Raw genomic sequence first — 12,039 nt, 5'->3', positions numbered from 1 at the left:
TGCTGATAGGTATGAGGTAGGATTCTGTCTTGTCTTGATGGAGGAAATATCAGTATTGTGTGGGACTCCTGTGTTATAGGAGTGGCATGTACCCCAATCCTGTGACAGCCAAATGCCAGTGGCATGTACCCCAATCCTGTGACAACCAAAAAATCACTCACTGGGGTGGGTGATTCCCCCCTGGCTGAGAACCATCAGCCCTGCTCACCTCCCTGCCTCATCTCATACAATGTCACCCCCTTGCCCACCACCCCAGTCACTCTGGACTTCTTTCTGTTCCTCAGTCATGCCAACCTCAGGCTCACCCCAGGGCCTTTACACCTGCCATCCCTTCTGCCTCGCATGCTCTTCTTCTTGGTCCTCACATGACGAATCCCATCCCCCAGGTCTCAGTCAATGTCCATTGACTGAGTGAATGGCTGGTCGCACGCAATGTTAGAGCTGGAAGCAAGATCACCCACTCTTGCTACCACTCCACTCCCAGAGGGGGATCATGAGGCCCAGGAAAGAGAAGGGACTTGACCAAGGTCACAGGAGGCCCAAGCCAGGTTTCACGACCTCAGCCAGGTGCTCATCCCCCGACATCCCTCACCTGGAGGACTTCTGTGCCAAGGTCGGGGCCCATGCAGTGACAGTCACAGTTGATTGGTCTGCGTGGGAGGTAGCACATCATCTCCAGCCAGTGGGCTTTCCCTTCTGTGTGGTTTGTTCTTTCTTTGGCAACCAGATAAACTAGTTGGCTTGTTTGGAGGCTGGGCAGTACGAAAATCCAGTGTCTTTAACTGCAGGACCACTGTAGCTCAGTGACCGGCTCATGAGGGCCTTGTGGGACTGAGGCCGCCTGCGGACCCGCTGATGCTCACAGGTCCAACTCACAAAGCTGATCGCAGAACCACTGCAGAGTGATCCTCCGTGTGGAATTATCCTCTATCTATCATCTATCTGTCTATCTATCTATCTATCTATCTATCTATCTATCTATCTATCTATCATCTATCTATCATCTATCTATCTTATCAATCCTAAAGGAAAGGAAACTATAAACAAGACGAAAAGACAACCCTCAGAAAGGGAGAAAATATTTGCAAATGAATCAACGGACAAAGGATTAATCTCCAAAATATATAAACAGCTCATGCAGCTCAATATTAAAAAAACAAACAACCCAATCAAAAAATGGCCAGAAGACTTAAATAGACATTTCTCCAAAGAAGACATACAGATGGCCAAGAAGCACATGAAAAGTTGCTCAACATCACTAATTATTAGAGAAATGCAAATCAAAACTACAATGAAGTATCACCTCACACCGGTTAGAATGGGCATCATCAGAAAATCTCCAAACAAATGCTGGAGAGGGTGTGGAGAAAAGGGAACTCTCTTGCACTGTTGGTGAGAATGTAAATTGATACAGCCACTATGGAGAACAGTATGGAGGTTCCTTAAAAAACTAAACACAGAATTACCATATGACCCAGCAATCCCACTGCTGGGCATATACCCAGAGAAAACCATAATTCAAAAAGATACATGTACCACCGTGTTCATTGCAGCACTATTTACCATAGCCAGGTCATGGAAGCAACCTAAATGTCCATCAGCGGATGAATGGATAAAGAAGATGCGGTACATATATACAATGAAATATTACTCAGCCATAAAAAGGAATGAAATTGGGTCCTCTGTAGAGATGTGGATGGACCTAGAGACTGTCACAGAGAGTGAAGTAAGTCAGAAAGAGAATAACAAATATCGTATATTAACGCATATATGTAGAATCTAGGAAAATGGTACAGATGAACCAGTTTGCAGGGCAGAAGTAGAGACACAGATGTAGAGAACAAACATATGGACACCAAGGGGGAAAGTGGGTGGGGGGGGGGCCGTGGTGGTGGGATGAATTGGGAGATTAGGATTGACATGTATACACTGATCTGTATTAAATGGATGACTAATAAGAACCTGCTGTATAAAAAGTAAATAAAATAAAATTCAAAAAAAAAATCCTAAATTTTTTTAGGATTGAATTTAGGCACATGAGCTCTACAATCAATGTGCCTCCTTCTCTTGAGAAAGGCCAGGGCTGCCCACACACGGTCTCCCTCAGATCTGGATCCCTCAGATCCAATGTACTGAATAAAACTTTGGCCTCCTTGGTGGATGGAGCTCTCAGCCAGTGTTACACTGACGTGGGCTGGAAGGTATTTCTCCAGTTCAGTGTAGAGTCAGGCTGACCTGGGTTCAAATCCCAGCTCATCCCTTTGGGAGTCAGGTTACCATCTCCCGAGTCAGGGGGTTTCCTTATCTGCAGGGTGGGACTATTTCAGGGGTGTCGAGAGGATTGTATGAGATAATGACGCTAGTAAAAGCCTTAGCACCGTCCTGGCACGTAACTGAGGGCTTGCTTAGTCACATTTCCCGGTCAGCAGTTGGAAGGACTACAGAGCACCCTCCTCACTCCCGAGTCTTGCCCAAGCTTCCCTGGGAAGTTCCTCCCATTTCCATTTCCAGAGGACTGGACAAGACTCAATGGCCAGTGAATCGGGAGGGACAAAGGAATAAAAATGGAATAAATGGGATCGTGCTGATCACTAATACAGATCCATTTCTGGCGCACAGAGGACTTGCCAGGTGCTATCCTGAGCCTCTGCAGGTGAGAACAGAGGGGATGCCCACAGCCACCCTGGAAGCAGGTACCATTTTATCCCCATTTAACAGATGAGGAAGCTGAGGCAAAGAAAGCCTAATCAAATTGTCCAAGTTCACATGGTTAAAAGGTGGCTGGGCCAGGCAGCCCAGAGGCCAAGAAGAAGGGGCACTCAAAGGCCATGGGGCACAGGGGGATGCCCTGCCCAGCCCGCAGGGTGAGACAGGCTTTGCTCCCAGAGCCTGAAGGGGTTGTTGATGAAGGAGAGACTCTCTGCTCCAGGGTCACCATCTCAGGAAGGCCCCTCTCTGACCACCTACCTAAAACGGCAATCTCTGCCCCTGGCCTCCCGCTATCCCCCGCCTTTGCCCGGCTTTACTCTTCTCGTAGTACATAGCGTCATCTGACGAGGATTTATGGGGCCAGAGAAATGGATAGAGGCCAATTGGGAAGGTCCCGGTAAGGGGGATAAAATGTTGGGACTTTATCCTTGGGTCCCTGGAAGAGTGGGGAGGATGATGGGAAGGCAGCTCCCACAGCACACACACACACACACACACACACACACACACACACACCCCTTACCCCAAACAAGGATTTTGAAAGTCATCCAAAGGGGCAGCCTTCAATCCGTTTGGGCGTCAAGTCCAGGGCTGATCCTCTGGGCCAGGCTGTGGCTGGGCCATAGGGGCAGTAAGACGAAGGGAACAGGAGCCTGCCCTTGGGGTGCCCACAGTCCTCCAGGGGATACAGGAAGGTGAACTCACACGCACAAAGGTTTTGATAGACAAAGTGGCTTGTCCACCAGTGACGCCAGACCTGGGCATGCCTCCACGTCTCTGCTTATGCTGTCTCTGCCTCCTGGAATGCCATCCTCCCATCCAGCAGATATTTACTGAGCTCCTATTATATACCAGCCATTGGGGAAACAAGGATAATCCAAGGCAGATATGGTTCCTGCTTCCCAAGCCCTGGTATGCCCAGGAAACTTCTATTCATTCCTCATAAGCCTACTCCAATACCCTCTCTTCAACATGAAGTCTTTCCTGACTCCCCCAAGCAGTAAGTTCCTTCTTTTCCAGGGCTCTCCTAACATCCTATGCCTTTACTTGTAGAGGAAAGAAAAAAACAACTGACCACTGGAAAAAACTCACCATGCACCAGACCCTGGGCTGGGTAATTCACAAGCAATGTCCTCCTTCAGGCTCCCAGTGACTCTGCAAGAGAGGAAATAGTCACCCTTTTCACAGATGAGAAAATGGGCCCAGAGAGGTTAAGTCTCTCGCCCAAGGTCACACAGTCAGCCGGTAAGTGAGAAAACAGGGACAGGAAACCAAGCTCCACTCCAAGACTGGCCGTGTCCATGCTGTGAGCACCCTGAAGACAGGGGTGCTGGGTCACGTGGCGTCATGCTCTGTCCTCAGGCCCCAGCACCGGCAGGGCGCACAGTGAGTGCTCTGGGTGGGCAGGCAGACGTGGAGGGAGCCCCGCTGGGGCTGCACTGCCCTCCTTGGGGCCTAGGTGGCGATGTGCACACTCTGTCCCTCTAGCCCTTGCTGGCGTCCACCTTAGGCTCCCAGATCCACTGCCTGGAAAGGCTTTTCTCTCCCTCTTCCAGCTTCCTCTGCCTGCCAGTCTCTTGGATCCGTTCAGCCTCTGTCCTCCCGACCGGGATCCCCCCTCACTGACACTTGTCACCACTATGGGACCTCGGGATGGGCCAATTCTTCTCCAAAGTGTTTGTGGAGGGGAGGGAAGGACCATTCATGTCCGCAGTCAGACCCAGGAAGCCCACTGGCTCAGGCACCCGGGGAGTGCCAGGGACCCATCCCTGCCTGATTTTCCCTTCCCTGTTGCTCCCGGGGAGGCCTCCCCACACCCCATGAGGCTGAGAGTTGCCATCTACAAAGCTCCAGAGACCAAGACAGAACATGTCAGCCGAGACGAAGACCAAGAGAGGGTCATGAACAGGATCTTGTCCGAAGCACCCAGAAGTCATGCAGGAGCTGGGGTAGAATCTAGATTTCCTGATTTGTACCCTCAGCAATCTCCAGCACAGTTTGAAGCTGTTTCTCTGGGGCCCCGGGTGTGGGGGGGAGCAACTGGAGAAAAATGCAGTCCAACCAGTTATCTGATGGAGTAATAATAAAAATAACAACAACTCCCATTTCTGTTTTCAGCCTTTCACTCGCATTACGTCACTGGTCCTCACACCTGCCGGGGGAGGTGGGTGCCACTGGCCCTCGTTTTACAGATGCCTGAAGAAGAAGGGGTTTACCCCAGTCCCCAGACTGTTGGGACCAGGTCCCAGCTTCCAGGCCCGGAGTTTCCTGTGGGGTGGGGCAAGAATGGGGGTGAGGGGCTTGGAAGGCTGAGATTGCGGGGGGGCTGGGGCAGCCAAGCTGGGAAATGCATCTCCTCCTCCCAGGCTGTTCTCACCCACGCCCTCAAACTTCTTTCAAAGCAGCAGATGGGCTCTGTCCTGAGCCAGACCACCTCTCCTCCCTCCCTCCTTCCCTCCCGTCCCCTACTGTGCCCCCAAGAGCCGTCTGGGCCTCCACGGACCATCAGACCTGGTTCGCTCTGCCTGCCCTTAGGCAAGTCCCTTCCCCCATCTCAGACTCAGTTTCCCCGTCTATATAATGAGTGAGTTGAGCTTTGAGTTCAACCTTTCGGAGCTCATGGTCTGACCTCTTGGGGAAAAGGGCGAGATCAGCATAAGGGATGGGGAATAACTGTGTCTGAGGCCTTGACCAAGTGCCAGACACCAAGAACCAGCTTCTTTGCTGGCGACACAGAGCAGCCAAAGGCAGATGTTGCCCCAGAGGCTCGGGGTCAATGGACACTGGTTCCCCAACTTCCTGTGCCTCAGTTTCCTGATCTGTCTAGTGGGGACGATAAACTTACCTCACAGGGTTGTCTGGAGAGCGCACCGCAATAATGTACGTAATGTGCTTCACGGCACCCATCACACAAGCACTCAGAAGCATCATCATCATCATCATCGTCTTCGTCACCATCTAACCCCTCCTCCTGGTCTGGTCCAGCCGCAGACAGGGCTCAGCCTTCGAAGAAAACTCCTGACCTGGCATCAGAAAAGCCTGGGCTCTACTTTCAGTTCTGTTGTTAACCTGCTGAGTCACCCAAGCCTCAGTTTCTTCACCTGCAAAATGGGGCCAGTAAGCTTTGTGTGGGGAAGTATCATGGGCATGCAGCAAGATCACTCACGGAAAAGTGCCTGATACGGGGCGTGGCCTGGTGAGCATTGTTTCCTTCCTTCTTTGTTGCCCCAAAATGACATCTTTTGACAGCAGAGCAAATATATAATAATGCTACAGCTAACATTTAATGAGCACTTACTATGTGCCTGACACTGGCCTAAGGATTTTGTGTATTTAACTCACTTCATCCTCATAAGCAACACTATGAGGTGGACAGAGACATGATGCCCATCTTACTGAGAGGGAAACTGAGCCACAAAGACCCAAACCCAGATCTGGGTAACTCCTCTACCTGGACCAGACCCCACCTGGAGTCTGGTACTCCCATGAGGTCTCAGCAGCACCCAGGGGTGCAGGCCAGACCTCCATGACTCCAAGAGGTTATGGGGTGGTGAGTCCTCATATTTGGTGCCCTCAAGGAGCTGGGGGGTCTGAGGTGAGGCAAAGCTGCACTCTCTCAAGAGGGCAAACCTCCTACCCCAGCCCTACCGCCATGCCAGATGGGCAGGGAACAGGTGCACAGATCCCCGGCCCCGGGCTAGGTGAGGGGGGCACTCACTTGGCAGCCGGAGCCCCGCGTGAACAAGAAGAAACCCAGCCTGCAGCCCCTTGGCCCTGGCAGGAGATTAACAAAACAAATACCCGAGCAATCTCAATTTCAACACTTGGGGAGGGGGCCAAGTGTCAGGGCGCAGGCGGCGGGCGGGAAACGCAAAGACATTTTACCACCTAAATAACTTTCCCTCTGTTTAGTTTCACACGAATGTACACTCAAGTGCTCTCTCTCTCCCTCTCTCTCTCTTTTCACGTTTTTATTTTATTTTTACAAATGCTCAAACTTTCCTGCCACAAATTATTCTTGGCCAGGTTACAAGCAGAAAGGCCGTGTGTATCCTTTACTTGACAAAAAGGGGACGGGTGGGGGGGCGGTTCTTGTGAAATATTTCGGTTGTGCGTTTGAGGTGGGATTTCTTTCTTCGTTTTCCCGGCTGTGTCTTTGCCAGGGAGAGCAGGGATGCTGGCCTCCTCGCGCATGAGCAGTCTGCAGGTGGTCTAAATCCTACCGCTCTGCTTACCTCCAGCTGACCTGACCATTTCGTGGTTCTGGTTTCACCAAGCCGATCTGGAATGGCATTTGCCAAGGGCGGGTTGCAGCTGGCACCCGTGTGTCTCACCTCACCCAGGGCCTGCAGGACCTGCGCCCAGGCCAGCTGGAGGGTCCTGTCTGGAGGCCTGGGGGCCTGGGCAGAAGTTCCTGAATTCTCGGATGGACTTGTCCTGCTCTACCCAGGACCCAAGGAAGGGGCTGGCTCTGGGGCCTCCCCACTTGTGCAGAAGGAAGGAAGTGACCTGTCCAGTTCACCTCAACCCTGCCACATCCCCCAATCCCCCCCTCCTGCAGATCTAGCCCCAGGCCCCTTCCCCAGCCTCATCCACCCACTCTGGCCCCCATCATTTTGCTCCAGCCACGTCATTTCTCAAATACACCAAGCTTTTCCCACCTCAGGGCCTTGGCCAGTGTTCGTCCCTCTTCCTGGAATTCCTGCCCCTCCGCTCTGCCCGTGGTACCCTCCTGCGTATCACCCAGGTCTCAGCTGGATTATCACCTCCTCAGAAAGGCTTTCCTGATGACCTCATCCAAAGTAGGGACCTGTTATTTGCCATCTCAGCCCCTTTTTGATTTTCTTCGTAATACTTAGGCAATTTATTCTAGTTTTGTTTGTCTGTGTTCTTGTTTTTTTGCTGGTCCTACCCAACTAGAGTGAATAAATAAACGAGTGAGTAAATGAATGAGTGAACACATGAATGAATGAATGAATGAATGAGGGAAGTCCTGAAGGCTGGACTAATTTTCCATTCCTTACACTGATATCAACACTGGGCATCCACGGCTGCCCTTTGTGAGGACTGCTCCTCCGAGGATGGTTAGAAGGGAACACAGTGGTGCTGGTCTAAAGACCCCCCAGTGGGGGTCTCTGTTCCCGGCAGGGAGGATCCAGGCCCTCTTAGAACCTGACTGCATCACCAAAAATGTTTCGTAGCATTTCTTAGAAAAGTAAGATCACGCAGTCACCGCCACATGGCTCAGTGCCCACCCCGTGCCCAACACTTAAGGGTCAGGCCACATTCATTTAACTTAGGTCAGACAGAATTGATTACACCATGTGTTTTAAGTTGATGGGGTTATGAACTTTTCAACGTGCGCTCACACTCTCAGAGGTGCTGTCAAGGCAGAGATTCTGAATCCCATTCGACAGATGAGGAAACAGAGGCTCAAAGCGGGGACGGGATTTGCACAAGGCCACCCAGCAGATCTCATCCTCGCCCCTCAGTGCCACTGCTGGGCCTCTTCTGCTCTGATCTGTGATGGCCGTGGTGGTCCACCCTTGCCTGGGTGTGCAGGGCAGACCCTTGGGGGTGTCCTTTATGCCTCTCTCCCCACCAAACCCCCATCCAAACAGTCCCGAGTCCCGTGGTGTCCACCTCCCCTCGGCCTTGTCCATCCCACTGCTCCTCACTCAGGACAAATGCGCTCTGGGGTGACTGTTACTGGCCTCAACTCGCACAACCACAGAGCAACGGGCAAAACCATGACCCCGCTGCTGCCTCAGGAATTGTGTCATTTTATTAGTGTGATGAGTGAGTTTATGGAGCTCTGTGGTGTATAATTACGCACTCACTTTATTGATTAGCAGCTTGAGGCTGGAACTTTCTTATCCCTTAATAGAAACCCTGCTGTTCCTCTCCAGCAATTATAATGGAAATTAATGGCTACTTACATAGGATTGAGCTCCTGAGCAATAATTTGGGGCCAATTACATGTGAGTCATGAGGAATGAACTGTATCTCTCAGACGGGGTGTCTATTGCCCTTGTTAGGTCCTAGTGGGCTGCACGTTGGTTCTGGGGGGAGAGTGGAGTGTATTGTCCTTCTAGCCCCCCCATCTTTACACCCCAGCTCTGAGCTCCACAGGCACGCAACACGTCTTTGCTGCGTAGATTCCGTCAGCATTTTTTCAGCTATCCCTGGTTAAGGAGAGAGGTCGGTAGAGCGCTAAGGGAGAAGGGATTCCAGGCAGGAGGGAGCCCAGGAAGACAGGGGTGAGGACAGATGAGGTGAAGAGTTTCTCTGCTAAACATCGTCTCAGTCCTGGGTCTGGGAGTTCTGGGCACACGTCCTGGTGCCACATTCAACATACATGCGATGCATACTTCCCACGCACCAGGCACACTGCTAAGGGTTGGGGTCACAGTGTGGAAGAGACCAGACAAGAATCTCTGTCCCCACAGAGCTCCTGTTCTAGTGGGAGGTGATGGGCAACAGGTAAACCTGTAATAACCTTGGGGTATAGGGTCAAGAACAGACAAAAAAGATCAGTGGGACAGAATGAAGGGTAGCCAAGCCTCGAGGAGACCTGAGAACACGAAGAACACATAATTTCATGATCTTGGCTAGCGCAGCCCTTCCTCAGCAAGTTACAAAACCATAAAGGAGAAAACTGAATTTAAATATGTAAACATTAAGCCTTGAGGAGCCTTGAGCAGGAGAAGGGGCAAAGGTCATGGAGGGGTTAAGCAGCGGCCACCAGGAGTGCAGTCAGGCGGGGTCCCTGGCCCGGTGAGGCCCCTGGACATGGGATGGAGGGACGGAGCCCCTGCACAGAGCCGTACCCTATCTCACCACGCTCACTCCATCCCTGCCCCGGCCACTCCCGCCTCCCCCATACAACTTGTCCTGTTTCTGCCCCTGGCCAGGCCCGAGAGGTGCCCCAGGGGCAGCAGCTGAGGCCTCCCAGCCCCTTTCTCAGCCCCACTGGCCCAGTCAGGGGGCTCTAGGTTCTGGCCTGGCCGGGGCAGCCACTCAGCCCCCTGATCAGCGCCCCACTGACAGAGGAGGTAAACTTGGCACAGGGGCCCTGAGGAAGGCACCTGCCCTGACCCGAGTCCGCCCGAGGCCTCGCTCACTGCGCTGGCCTTCTCCCAGGCCCCTGTCCTCACCTGGATGCTCTGGGGGCTGTCCTTCCCCTGCCCCGGAGCCGCTGCTCCTTCACAGACAAGCCTCACGCTTGGTGATCTTCCAGGACCCGCCAGGAGGCCTTCCACAGCCTCAGGGCTCACTCACCTGTGGCCACACAGCTGGGAGGTGGAAGAGCTGGTATTCGAACCTAGCTCTGGCCGGCTCTGCCCGCCTCTTGCCTCTGCACCTGTGCAGTGTGACCAGCCTGCAAGCCATGCCCAGACCCTGCCTGAAAGCGGGGCTTCTTCACCCCACAGAACCAGAGAAAACGGTGAACTTGTTGGGGTCCCCAGGTCCTCAGCACACCGGGCGCATGTCTAGGCATGGCAGGCAGGGGGAAAAGGGGAGGAGCCTGTGGGTCGAGGCATAAAGAGGACAGAGAAACAGGAGAATTGACCAAGAGTAATAGAGGCAGAAGCTGGGGCAGGGAGCTCACGGCTGGACCCTGCCCCAAACCTTTGGCACCCGGGAACCAGGCCAGTTAGACATGGACCGGGAAACAGGGCCAGCAAGGCCACGCGAGAGAGAAAGAAGCTTCCTGCGCATCCCCGCGTTACCAAACCCTGCAGCCCCCGGGCCAGCTGGAAGCCCCCCTCGCCGGGCCTCCTGCTACAGCCCCCAGGGGTGGAGGAGGGAGTCTCTCCAGGGAAGCAAGGAGATCAAAAGGAGAAGAAGCTGATAAATCACCAGCCTGCGCCTCCCTCTCTGCTCTCCACGCACCAGGGAGCCTTCCCACCGCAGCCCCGATGTGGTTCAGGGACCCCTGGGAGATCCCGTCCCAGCCTGGCTTCCTGCAGCCACAGCCCAGTCCCCACTGCCTGACTCAGGCTTTTGTCTGCACAGGTCTGAACAAACCCCCCCACCCCAACACACGCACACACACCATCATATACAGGAGATGCACACGCGATGGAGAGAGGGGCCGCCCACACTCGCTGCGGGGTGGGCGTCCAGCTTTGCCCACCTCCGGCATCCCTGCCCAAACTAAGGCCACCTCAGGGGACCTGTGCCTAGGGCCCTGTGCTCCACAGGACTGTCTCTTCCACACCTTCACTCGTTCTAGTCAAATCAGAGTGAAATGAGCACCCAAGGCCCTACTGGAGGGGAGAGGGGGGGAGATGTCATGAGACTACACGGGCTGCAGTCTTCACACCTGTGGGCAGAGCTTCCTGGGCATGCGGGTCAGTCTTCAGACCTCAGCCCCTTCTACCAGCGTCGCACTTCCTGTGCAGTGGCAGGCTGAAGACATGGGGGGAACACGGCAGGGGGTCGGTTCCAGTGCCAGCCTCGCCGTTTCTCTGTGGCCTTGAGCAAGTTACTTAACCTCTCTGAGCCTCAGATTCCCCATTTATCAATTGTAGAGGAGCCAGGCACCTAGGAAATACCACTCTCTTAAACCCCACCCAGAGGAAGAAACTGAGTCATCCAAAAGGGCTCCGGCCACATTTTGGGGTTAATCAGAATAATAACAATGGGGACGGTGCCTAGTCCAAGTCTATATATGCAACGACTCCTTCAGTCCTCGCAGCTACCCTTCAAGGGAGGTACTGTTATTATTTCCACTTTGCAGATGAGATGATGCAGCTCAGAGAGGTTGAGGTTGACCTTGGTTGTCCAAGGTCACACCAAGATGCAAACCCAGCTGTCTGACACCAACACCCGTGTGCTCTTCATCAGCCTCCAGAACTGCCCCCTTAGCGCCACTCTGCCGGTGTTCACCGCACCCTTTATGCCTCCCCTGGGGCCTGGCCTTTGCCTCCAGCCACATCAGGGTGTGAGCACACACGAACACACCCTAGCAAATGCACCATGTGGCTCCGGTGAGCTTGGTTCTAAGTGCTCTCCGAATGCTAAATCTGTATCTCCAGCTCCAGGCTTGGGTTATCAAATCCCTGCGGTGCAAGAATTACGTCAAACTCAATGTCTCTGAAGTGGGGCTTCTCCCACCTCCCCTGCTCCCAATGGGTTCTTGTAGCAGCCTCCTCCCTGGTCTCCCTGCCTCCCCCTTACTCCCGAGTGAGTTTGCTTGAAGTCCTGCAATGGGTCCCTGCCACTCAGAGCAAAGTCAGAGCCCCCCACTGCATGATCCTGTGGGCCCCATGGCTTCGCTGGCTCCTCTCCCACTCTCCCCACATTCACTCTCCTCTGGCCCCT

General features: G+C 53.4%; 1 long non-coding RNA gene across 3 annotated transcripts in view; it reads right to left on the bottom strand.

The window, feature by feature from the left end:
• LOC132360635 (uncharacterized) overlaps positions 1–12,039 on the bottom strand; it is a 38,577-nt gene that overhangs the window by 13,941 nt on the left and 12,597 nt on the right. For 2 of the 3 annotated variants that reach the window (XR_009501140.1, XR_009501135.1), the window contains exons 2-3: positions 5,555–5,732; positions 3,802–3,864 (exon numbers count right to left, since the gene is read on the bottom strand). This is a non-coding gene — a long non-coding RNA (uncharacterized LOC132360635). Of the gene's footprint in view, positions 1–3,801; positions 3,865–5,554; positions 5,733–9,866; positions 9,964–12,039 lie in introns of those variants that run through there. The other variant, XR_009501136.1, reaches the window with a different exon arrangement.

This window comes from Balaenoptera ricei, chromosome 1 (genome assembly GCF_028023285.1).
Source record: "Balaenoptera ricei isolate mBalRic1 chromosome 1, mBalRic1.hap2, whole genome shotgun sequence".
NCBI lineage: Eukaryota > Metazoa > Chordata > Mammalia > Artiodactyla > Balaenopteridae > Balaenoptera > Balaenoptera ricei.
This window is presented reverse-complemented; position numbering and strand designations above follow the sequence as displayed.